General features: G+C 46.2%; 1 protein-coding gene across 2 annotated transcripts in view; it reads right to left on the bottom strand.

The window, feature by feature from the left end:
* nlgn1 (neuroligin 1) overlaps positions 1–12370 on the bottom strand; it is a 107868-nt gene extending 95498 nt beyond the window's left edge. For both annotated transcript variants that reach the window (XM_086114764.1, XM_086114765.1), the window contains exon 1: positions 11998–12370. The gene's annotated coding sequence lies outside the window, so the exon portion shown is untranslated. The remainder of the gene's footprint in view (positions 1–11997) is intronic.
* Positions 12371–12721: the final 351 nt, after the last annotated feature.

Genomic DNA, 12721 nt, shown 5'->3' with positions numbered 1-12721 from the left:
CAGCAACTCGCCACGACCCTCTTCGGGATATGCGGTGTTAAAAATGGATGGATGGAACGGATGGATGAATGGAGGAATGAATGAATGAAGGTTTCTCACAAGGAATTTTTCTGAGCTCCAACAAAGGCAGTGATAACAGGGTTATGTGTGCGAGTGTTATTGTGAATGTGTATTTATCTGTGTCCCAACTGGTTTGCCGTATCAATCCGGGAGACAGGACTGATGGATTTCATCCAGGGGAAAGTTCAGATAATGAATGTTTTGGGAGCAACAACTCATTCATCCATGAGTCCTTTAGCCTGTGACTCACAGTGGGGCTTCCATCCAGCCATCTATTTTCTGATCCGCTTATCCTCACAAGGGTCGCGGGGTGTGCTGGAGCCTATCCCAGCTGTCTTCGGGCAGTAGGCGGGGAACACCCTGAACTGGTTGCCACCCAATTGCAGGGCACACAGAGACGAACAACCACCTGCGCTCACACTCACATCTAGGGACAATTTGGAGTTTTCAATCAGCCTGCCATGCATGTTTTTAGAATGTGGGAGGAAACTGGAGTACCTGGAGAAAACCCACGCAGGCACGGGGGAGAACATGCAAACTCCACAAAGGAAGGCCAGAGCAGGAATCAAACCCTGCAACTCTGCACAGTGGGGCTTCTTTTGGCCAAATTATCAATCACTTCTTCAAGACAAGTCGTCAACCGCTCCTCTGTGATCGCCATTTAGAAATAAAAAAGCTTTTATTTTTCATCTTGAACGTCTTTAGATGAAACAATCACAGTTTCAAAACAATCGGTAAAATCTCGAAGAGGAGTTAAAATGTGACCACAAAAAACGCTAAATTTGAAAGAAATTGGGTACTTTCTGTTAGGTTTCGCAAATAGCTCCAAGAGACTATTTTTGTAGTAATGGGCTATTAGTCAAGGTAAGTCAAGTTTATTGTCAAATGTGCTCTATGTGAAATTTCTTTCCTCTCAACCACAGGAAAGAGAGGAGCCGCTACGAGTACCCGCGCCACCATCAACAGAACAGTTCTCTTTCATACTCACCAGTGTTTATCACGCACCGCAAGCTAACGCAAACACAGCACTACAAATGCTGGCTGACCAAGTTAACGAACTCGAGCGAAAACATTCCAGACTCTCTCCTAATCATCTTGTGTGCTTTTATAAGAGGACAACTTCCCAGATATATGCAGCAGATTGATTGTTTCACCAGTCAACACTCTGGTCCAGGCAACACTTAAAGACTCATACCGATCTGTTGCCCACGCAGGGCTGGGCTCGTCTGATCAATGTTAATACACTTAGTTCCAACATACAGGCACTAACTCAAATGTGCAAAACTTGCTGTTAAGACCATGAAGAGGTGGACCGATGAAGCAATGCTGGCACTACAAGAATGCTTAGACTACACTGACTGGGGTATTTTTGAAACTTCAACTGGTAGCCTGGACGAAATCACTGTCACAACATAAATCAATTTCTGTGAGGACGTGTGTACTGGCAAAGACCTACCACTCCTTCAGCAACAATAAGCCATGAATAACTGCCAAACTCAGACAACTTAAAAAAGCGACCGAGGCCACCTTTAGAAGTGGCGATAGGACACTGTACAAACACACCCGAAACCATCTGACAAGGGAAATTAACATCGCAAAGACAAACTATAGAGGCTGAAAAAACAGTTTACTGCTAACGACTCTGCATCTATGTGGAATGGCCTGAAAGCAGTTACAAACAAGAGCACACCATGCCTCCAAACAATGAACAATAAGGGACTGGCTGATGATCTAAACATGTTTTTCTGCAAATTTGAAAAGGACATCTACACTTCCCATACCTGCCCTTCCCCTACCTCATTCACACCCCAGACCCAATTTCTCTGCTCTCCTGATCCACGCATAGGATGTCAGACGGCTCCTCAAGCAGCAGAAGATCAAGATGGCTGTTGGGCCGGATGGGGTGTCTCCCTCATGCCTGAAAGCCTGCGCCAAACAGCTGGCTCTGCTCTTCACACGTGTGATGTCCCACCCTGCTTCAAACAGTCCGCCAACATCAGAACTGAACGACCTGTCGCTCTGACATCTGTGGTCATGAAGTCCTTCGAACGCCTTGTGCTGGACCACCTTCAGAACATCACCAGACCCCTGCTGGACACCCTGCAGTTTGCCTACTGGGCAAACAGGTGAGTGGATGACGCAGTCAACATGGGGCTGCACTACATCTTGGAGCACCTCAATGACATAAAGACCTACGCAAGGATCCTGTTTGTGGACTTCATCGCTGTGTTCAACACCATCATCCCGGAACTCCTCATCTCCAAGCTTCTCCAGCTCAATGCGTCTCTTACGATCTGCCAGTGGATCCTCAGCTTTCTAACAGGCAGGACACAACAGGTGAGGCTGGGAAGGACAACATCATCAACCCAGATCATCAGCACTGGGATCCCCTGAGCGTGCGTCTTCACTCTGCTGCTCTTCTCCCTCTACACGAACGACTGCCCTTCATTGCACCCTGCCGTCAAACTCAGTTATCAGGCGACATCACAGTCATCTGCCTCATCAAAGACGGTGACGATTCTGCATACCAACAAGAATTGGCACAGCTGGCACTCTGGTGCAGCCAAGACAGCCTGGAGCTGAACATGCTCAAGACTGTCGAGATGATCGTGGACTTGAGGAAACATCCTTCACCACAGCTGCCCCTCACACTATCCAACTGCCCTCTGTCAACTGTCGAGACCTTCAAATTGCTGGGAATCACAGTCTCTCAGGTCATGAAATGGGAGGCCAAAATCAACTCCATCCTGAAAAGGGTCCAGCACAGGATGTACTTCCTGAGGCTGCTGAGGAAGCACAGCCGCAGTTGCTGAAATGGTTTGACACAGCAGTCATCGAATCAGTCCTGTGTTCCCCAATCAGTCTGGTTTGGTGCCACCACAAAAAAAAAGGGTCAAATTCGACTGCGATAAGGACCGCCCTAACCACTCTTGAGGCCTTGCAAACCGCAACAAGCGCATGGAAAATGCGACTGGACCCCCCACACCCTGCCCACCACCTCTTCCAGCTACTCCCCTCAGGTAGGCGCTATCGAACCATGCGCCCCGAAAACAGCAGATATTCAGTCTCTTCCCTCTTGCCATTAGCTCCCGAAACAGTGACTCAAATTTATAGAGGCTCTTTGTAAATTTTGCACACCCCTGTGGGACAGTATTATTGCACTGTTCATTGTATCTCCAGCTCTTTTGCCTGTAAATAATTAAATACATCAACATACAGTACATTCTTTTTCTGCCATCAAAATAGCTTTCTCTTAATTGTTTGGTGTTTTTTAGCTTTTTGAGCTGTCAGAAATGCAAAATATTGGTTTCAAAGTCAAAGTTTGACATGAAATACAGCTTATCACTCCTGGCTGTCCTGGGAACGCCTTGGCATTACCGGAAGAACTGGATGAAGTGGCTGGGGAGTGGTAAGTCTCGGCTTCTCTGCTAAATCCCTGAGGACGCGCCCATAAGTGGAAATAAATAGATGGTAACCGTCAGTGTCAGCCACTTATAGCACTGCACTTTTCGACAGCAGCAAACTTCACATCTGCCCACCGGTTGGTTACAGTTGCGGTGAAAATAAGTTATTTGTTGTGTTTTGTTTTTTGTTCTTGTGCTGGTATTTTTCCATCCATCCATCCATCCATCATCTACCGCTTATCCGGGGCCGGGTCGCGGGGGCAACAGCTTTAGCAGGGAAGCCCAGACTTCCCTCTCCCTAGCTACTTCTTGCAGCTCTCCCCGGGGGATCCCGAGACGTTCGCAGGCCAGCTGGGTGACATAGTCTCTCCAGCGTGTCCTGGGTCTTCCTCGGGGTCTCCTCCCGGTGGGACATGCCCGGAACACCTCACCAGGGAGGCGCTCAGGAGGCATCCGAATCAGATGCCCAAGCCACCTCATCTGGCTCCTCTCGATGTGGAGGAGAAGCGGCTCGACTCTGAGCCCCTCCCGGATGACCGAGCTTCTCACCTTATCTCTAAGGGAGAGCCCGGACACCCTGCGGAGAAAACTCATTTCGGACGCTTGTATCCGGGATCTCGTTCTTTCGGTCACGACCCATAGCTCGTGACCATAGATGAGGGTTGGAACGTAGATCGACCGGTAAATTGAGAGCTTCGCCCTTTGGCTCAGCTCCTTCTTCACCACGACAGACCGATACAACGTCCGCATCACAGCAGACGCTGCACCGATCCGCCTGTCGATCTCTCGCTCCCTTCTGCCCTCACTCGTGAACAAGACCCCAAGATACTTGAACTCCTCCACTTGGGGCAAGATCTCCTCCCCGACCCGGAGGGGGCACTCCACCCTTTTCCGACTGAGGACCATGGTTTCAGATTTGGAGGTGCTGATCTTCATCCCAGCCGCTTCACACTCGGCTGCGAAACGCTCCAGTGAGAGTTGGAGAGCCCTGTTTGAAGGAGCCAACAGCACCACATCATCTGCAAAAAGCAGGGATGCAATACTGAGGCCCCCAAAACGGACCCCCTCAACGCTTCGGGTGCGCCTAGAAATTCTGTCCATAAAGGTTATGAACAGAATCGCCGACAAAGGGCAGCCTTGGCGGAGTCCTACCCCCACTGGAAACGATTCCGACTTACTGCCGGCAATGCGAACCAAACTCTGACATCGGTGGTATAGTGACGAACCGCCCGTATCAGGGGATTCGGTACCCCATACCCACGAAGCACCGCCCACAGAACTCCCCGAGGGACACGGTCAAACGCCTTCTCCAAGTCCACAAAACACATGTAGACTGGTTGGGCGAATTCCCACATACCCTCGAGGACCCTGCTAAGGGTGTAGAGCTGGTCCACTGTTCCACGGCCGGGACGAAAACCACACTGCTCCTCCTCAATCTGAGGCTCGACTTCCTGACGGACCCTCCTCTCTAGCACCCCTGAATAGACCTTACCAGGGAGGCTGAGGAGTGTGATCCCTCTGTAGTTGGAACACACCCTCCGGTCCCCCTTTTTAAAAAGAGGGACTACCACCCCGGTCTGCCAATCCAGAGGCACTCTCCCTGTTGACCACGCGATGTTGCAGAGGCGTGTCAACCAGGACAGCCCCACAACATCCAGAGCCTTGAGGAACTCCGGGCGGATCTCATCCACCCCTGGGGCCTTGCCACCGAGGAGCTTTTTAACCACATCGGTGACTTCAACCACAGAGAAAGGAGAGCCCACCTCAGAGTCCCCAGGCTCTGCTTCCTCCAAGGAAGGCGTGTTGGTGGAGTTGAGGAGGTCTTCGAAGTACTCTGCCCACCGGTTCACAACGTCCCGAGTCGAGGTTAGCAGCGCCCCATCCCCACTGTACACAGTGTTAGTGGTGCACTGCTTCCCCCTCCTGAGACGTCGGATGGTGGACCAGAATTTCCTCGAAGCCGTCCGGAAGTCGGCTTCCATGGCCTCACCGAACTCTTCCCACGCTCTGGTTTTTGCCTCGGCGACCACCGAAGCTGCGTTCCGCTTGGCCAGCCGATACCCGTCAGCTGCCTCTGGGGTCCCACAGGCCATAAAGGCTCGATAGGACTCCTTCTTCAGCTTGACACCATCCCTTACTGCTGGTGTCCACCAGCGAGTACGGGGGTTGCCGCCACGACCACCTTACGGCCACAACTCAGATTGGCGGCCTCAACAATAGAGGCACGGAACATGGTCCACTCGGGCTCAATGTCCCCCGCATCCCCCGGAACATGGGAAAAGCTCTGTCGGAGGTGGGAGTTGAAACTCCTTCTGACAGGGGATTCCGCCAGACGCTCCCAACAAACCCTCACAATACGTTTGGGTCTGCCAGGACGGACCGGAATCTTCCCCCACCATCGGAGCCTACTCACCACCAGGTGGTGATCAGTTGACAGCTCCGCCCCTCTCTTCACCCGAGTGTCCAGAACATGCGGCCGCAAATCCGATAATACAACTACAAAGTCGATCATCGAACTGCGGCCTAGGGTGTCCTGGTGCCAAGTGCACATATGGACACCCTTATGTTTGAACAAGGTGTTCGTTATGGACAATCCGTGGCGAGCACAGAAGTCCAATAACAAAACACCACTCGAGTTCTGATCGGGGGGGCCGTTCCTCCCAGTCACGCCCCTCCAGGTCTCACTGTCATTGCCCACGTGAGCATTGAAGTCCCCCAGCAGAACAAGGGAGTCCCCAGCAGGAGTACTCTCCAGCACACCCTCCAAGGACTCCAAAAAGGGTGGGCATGCTGAGCTGCTGTTTGGTGCATATGCACAAACAACAGTCAGGACCCGTCCACCCACCCGAAGGCGGAGGGAGGCAACCCTCTCGTCTACCGGTGTGAACCCCAATGTACAGGCACTGAGCCGGGGGGCAATGAGTATGCCCACACCTGCTCTGCGCCTCTCACCGTGAGCAACTCCAGAGTGGAAGAGAGTCCAACCCCTCTCGAGAGAACTGGTACCAGAACCCAGGCTGTGTGTGGAGGCAAGTCCGACTATATCCAGTCGGAAATTCTCTGCCTCACACACCAGCTCGGGCTCCTTCCCTGCCAGAGAGGTGACATTCCATGTCCCAAGAGCTAGCTTCTGCAGCCGAGGATCGGACCGCCAGGGTCCCAGCCTTTGGCTGCCGCCCAGCTCACATTGCACCCAACCCCTTTGGCCCCTCTCATGGGTGGTGAGCCCATGGGAAGGGGGACCCACGTTGCCTCTTCGGGCTGTGCCCGGCCGGGCCCCATGGGTGTAGGCCCGGCCACCAGGCGCTTGCCAACGAGCCCCACCTCCAGGGTATTTTTCCAAATTTCTTTTTTATTGTCACGGGTCGAAGAAACCGAATACTGAGAAGAATCCTTTGATGTCAATAGAATTAGTGTATGAAATCACAGAAAAATATGAGCAACCATCTCAAAAAAATCCAAATAAATTGAGAAGGTTTAGTTCAGTGTTGGTGATTAGGGATCACCACCGGGGCTGGTTCATTGAAAAGTTGTAGGGGCGCTACTTTTATTTAAGTGAAGTGCAATTCCATTTGATTTAAATGGAATGGGGAAAAATGTGGCTGCCCATACTATGCCAAATAATAATTGCCCGTAATTTAATATATTTGCCATTTTAAATGAGATTAAGATTAAGATATCCTTTATTTGTCCCACACTGGGGAAATTTACAGTCTACATCAGCAAGATTGTGGGTAGAAAGAAGAAAGAAGGAAAAAAAACAAACACTGTTCAATTAAGTGCAATATAAATACAAAATGAGATAATAAAACTTTTTTATTTAAGATAATTAAAGTAATAGATGTCATAACTTATGGTTGATAACTTAATGACTTAATTATGTTATTTGCTCGTGATTACGTTATTATCCTGTTAAAAGAAAATCCAGGCCAATACCATTATTATGGCTAATTTAAAAAATATATTGCATTATTGGTCAACGATTATTATGTTATAGGTTTAGGACGTTTATTAGGTCGGCCAGTGATTGCATTATCACCCTATGACATAAAAAAAGGGCAAATTTATCACATAATAGGCCTCTACAACTAGTGCTGTCAAGAGATTTAAAAAAATTGTGAGATTAATTGGATCAATTAATTACAGATCATAATTAATCTAGATCTTAATCTCATCTAAAAAAAACCCCGTTTTCGTTTTAAATTCATTACATTATTGAGCATTGAGGCAGATCAAAAGATTCACATCACAAAAAAAGTGGTATTATAAAGTATTTTATTGTTTTTAACCAGACTTGAACAGATGCAGTCCAAGCCATTTACTTTCTGCTGTATTTGAGATTAATCCCAAATAACACTGTTCATTATGAGAAAATAAAGTGCTGCAATAAACATCAACCACTTCTGGTAGGCTACTGAGGACACAGCAGCTATGCTGACTTCATGCCTCGTACGCGGGGTGTTCTCCTTGAGGTTAGTTTGGCGAAGAGCTTTGGTTTAGCTCGCTATATTACTGGGTGCTTTGCATTAATGTGCGAGGCTAAACTTGAGCTACTTCGGTGGCCAGCAAACTCCTTAGGCCAAACAAAAAGGATAGTGTGTTTCAGGTAACATGAAATTTAAGCATAGGGTCGGTCGGTAGGACAAAGTTTTTTTTTTCATCTTTTTATTTTTTCTCATCAAAAATTTTAACAAAATAACCATAAAACATAAAACATTCTGACTGTTTCAGAACTCAAAACCTGTCTAGTTACACATTGTAGACCCACCTACCTTGGAGTTTTCTTTTGAAATTCTTTGTTTTTCTCCTTTTCTGAACGTGCTGCTTTCATCATGACATCGAATACGTCTACACTTTCTCTTTTAGCCACTGTTTCTTGTGTTTTTTTTCTATACATCTAAATCAAATCGATCTTAGGTCAGGTAAAGTATTTAAAACTTGAAACACTGACATATTCATATCATCAATGTCATAGAATTCACCGTTGGCACATTGACACTGCTATTTTCACGTGGTTTATTTGATGAACACCACGGGCCGAGTGTTCATCAATTTTTTCGATACATCAATGGATGCTATTTTCTTAACATTACGGTGCGAGCATGCGACTGCAACACAGAAAACGCGGTTTAAACTGTCGTCGGAGATCGCGGCCGCCGCCATGATTCAATGTTGTAGACAGAAGACAGGGCAAACGACGCACGCGCTCAACGTGAATATTGCGAGAGTTTGCACCGATGTAAACTCTCACACAAAAATGTAGAGGGTTGTTTAAAAAAAAAACTGGCATTTTCGACATAGAAATTCTCGGCCGGTTGCGTTACCAGAAACACACTATTTTTTTTCTCCGCCTTACAAATTAGGCACAACACTCTACTTTTATCAATAGTGCCGTCAGGGCGTTTTTGAAAAGTAAATTTTCCATTCATTGTGCCGAGAACTCTCACATGCTCCTCCATTTTCACTTCTCCTCTCCTCACACTGGTAGCTTAGCCCGCCCGACTCCAATGTGAGCCAATCATCTTATGCTCAACAAGAACAAACATAATGACAGCCAATCAATGTCCGCTTCAGGCTGTGACTGACAGTTGTTTCTCCATCCTCAACAACTCAAACACAGGAGGCCAACACATAAAAAGGGATATTAGAAAAAGTCAACCCACCTACAGAAACAATAAAGTAAGAGATTAAAATTTAGATGAACGCGATTACAAAACATAACGCCCTAAATGCAGCTGTAATTAATTATTCGCAATTAACGTGAAAATTTGACACCTCTATCTACAATATTTTTTTCACTACATTCTATTCTCTAATGTAACCACATTATTGTTAAGGTTCCTATTTGAAAGCAGTGTACTGTAGAGTGCTATTTTTCTTGGAAAAAAAAATTGTATATATATATATATATATATCCATCCATCCATTTTCCGAACCGCTGGATCCTCACTAGGGTCGCGGGGGGTGCTGAAGCCTATCCCAGCTGTCTTCAGGCAGTAGGCGGGGGACACCCTGAATCGGTTGCCAGCCAATCGCAGGGCACACAGAGACGAACAACCATCCACGCTCACATTCACAACTAGGGACAATTTAGAGCGTTCAATCAGCCTGCCATGCATGTTTTTGGAATGTGGGAGGAAACCGGAGCACCCGGAGAAAACCCACGCAGGCCCGGGGAGAACATGCAAACTCCACACAGGGAGGCCGGAGCTGGAATCGAACCCGGTACCTCTGCACTGTGAAGTCGACGTGATAACCACTGTACTACCGGGCCACCTCTCTCTCTCTCTCTCTCTCTCTCTCTCTCTCTCTCTCTCTATATATATATATATATATTTATTTATTTATTTTTTTGGTAGGGGCCATTAATTTGGATAAGCTTTATTGTCAAATGTACTGTATGTGTAACATACAGCCCAGATGAAATTTCTTCCCTCTCAACATAAAACAAGAGGAGCCACTGCAGGTATCCGCCCCGCTATCAAAAGAAAAGTTAACAAAAAAAAAGACAAAATAATACAAAACAACAATTGAGATATGAATGATTTGAGTTACAAGTGTGGACATAGCACAAATTAAACTCATAAGTCGAGGAAACGATTAAATCACTAGTGTCAAACTCAAGGCCCGGGGGCCAGATCTGGCCGGCCACATCATTTTATGTGGCCTGCAATTGCAAATCAAACATGTCAACTTCCATGATGCTTGCTAAAATCTCGACCAAAATTTAAAATTCTCATATAATAAATAATAAATAAGAGACATATTGCAAGCATTTTCTTGTAACCAAACCCCTCATTACAGCAACTTAACCAACAGTTGAATGAACCGTTATTGTCTTTTAATCTTTTAATTTGGTTTCAGTTATAACGGCCCTCCAACGGAAACGCTAACTAAAATGTGGCCCACGACAAAAATGAGTTTGACACCCCTGCCCTAAATCATTCCTTGTACAGTGAATAAATGTTGTATTTTAACAATAGTTTGTGTTACGCAAATATCATTTACAGGATGTCTTGTGTTTGTGGGAGCACTGTGCATCAAATTTCTGTGCCGCTTATCCAAACTAGGGTCGCAGGCCAGCTGACTTGGGCTAAGAGGTGGGGAAAATTGGCTTCTTCAAATGAAATTTGAAAGCAATAACTGCATTGCCATTATCCAGTTGTGATTCACCTTTAACGGTGATCAAGGAATAAATTAATGTAGCTAACCGCTAAACCAAGAATTAGGTGAAAAGTTAAAAGGAGAGGAAAGAGGGTCATATTAACGGAGAGAACAATAGTGAGAAGTGGTGGGGCTGAGTGGATGGAGGTGGGAGGGCGGTGAAGACAGCATTGAGTAGATGTTTTCCTTGAGAGGTGAGCTATGTAGATCAGAGCCCCAGGGACTGCATGAACTGCTATCGCCTGGCCACCTGTCTCCGGAAACAGTATGAAGGCAGTGCCATATAATGACTTAACGAATCCAATCACAAAACAAGATCGGGACATAAAACAATAGACTTCATTATTACCATCCATCCATTATCTGAACCATTTACATTTTGAGCTACAGTGTCTGCTGTCATTTTATTTATTTATTTTTTGTTCATGTCTGCAAGATGGGAATAAAAGTAGCTCAGTCAGTGCTTGGACTTTGGGACTTGTGGGTCAAAAATATGAAAGTTAAGACTGTTGTTGGGGAGCTGCCAGTCTTCATGCTGGGCTGGATTTTTTTTTTTAGGATCTTTAACGTAGAGCTTTAATATGAGGAGTAATATAGCTTTTAAATGAGGGATTTTGAGCCAGTTCAACGCTCCTTCTGTAGCTAGTGGTCTTACTCCTTGAATCCATTAAAAGCCACATTTGCATATTTAATACAGCATAATCAAATAATCAACTTGTTGAGTCACTGATGTTATAGTAAAAGATACCACATTAATCCAGGTTAATCAGACAACTGTGCCCCCAATAAAACCTTGCACACACAAAGTCGGGTTTTTTTCTTTCATCCAGAGACCTAGAAATCACTTTTGGTAAAGATCCGAAATGACAGATGACTGATTGACTGAATGAGTGAATGAATGAATGATCGAATGAACGAATGAATTACACTTGAGTGCTGCATCATTAACAGATTATGTTTGTGAGAGAAATTGCATCCACACACTCTAGAATGCGTCAGTGTTGACTGTAGGATTCCAAACAATTTAAGATTAGAAATGCCAAATGGACGATTTGGATCCCCGTTTCTTGAAATAATTCTATTAACGCTGCTGTTTGCGCAAACTGGGTTCATGTGTCAGGTCTATCAGCCGTCTGGAAGGGATTTGCCAAAGAAGCCCGACGATTGTTTTCCTACATTATCCGTTTCCACTCAGCCGAAATGACGACATGAAACATACAGTTGAATTTAGCCCCACACGACCCACTCTCCCAGCATCCTATGACATTCAAACCACTGCATAGGCTGCTTCGACTCATACGTCCTGCCATGCCATATTACCGAATTGCATCCTTTTTGACAAGATAATTCGAGAAACACGTTCATTTACCATGTATGAGTCTCCGGTCTGCTGCTTGATCCACAATAGTCCGCCGTGCACTGCGTATCACTGGAAAATGGAGTCTCTTTTGTCGACATAGCCCGTGAGAAATACAAGGATGAAACGTTAGAAATAAGAAACCTCAAAACAATGGCTTCAAATAAACGCAGTGGCGGACCAAAAAAAAAGATATTCCACTTCATTTAAAAAATCGGTGGTTAATCGCATCCGTCTCATTGATTCACGTCGATATCAACAATTACATTCAACGACGAGCACACGGCCAATACGCATCTGAGGGTTTGACGCACAAACCGTCTCCTTCAGAAATGGCGGTGATGCTGGAAAGAAGAACGGGAATCCACTCCCACCGCCGCCTGCCCCTCACGATACATGGCTGATTTTAAATAATAAATAAATCTTCTTCTTTCTCCTCTATTTACAGTTTTAATGCGCGCAGCGGTTGGGAGTGAATTACGTCACAAGAGCGTGCTTCGCCCGAAGAATAAGAATTATGTAAATTCTAGTCTTCTGGTTTTATGTATGCACTGTATTACTGCATGTAAATGAATCTTACTGCAACGATGTGTGGAAAAAAAAGCAACAGCCTTTCCATTCATTCCTTCATTCGTTCTCACCACCGCTTATACTGCACAGTGTGCCGTGTGGGGCTGGAGAGATGGACAACACCCTGAACTGGTCGCCAGTCAGTCACGGGGCACATATAGAGACG

This window comes from Hippocampus guttulatus, chromosome 7 (genome assembly GCF_054856545.1).
Source record: "Hippocampus guttulatus isolate MCC_2025c chromosome 7, RoL_Hgut_1.0, whole genome shotgun sequence".
NCBI classification, from domain to species: Eukaryota; Metazoa; Chordata; class Actinopteri; order Syngnathiformes; family Syngnathidae; genus Hippocampus; species Hippocampus guttulatus.
Note: the sequence above shows the minus strand (reverse complement) of the source record. Positions and strands in the feature narration are given on the sequence as shown.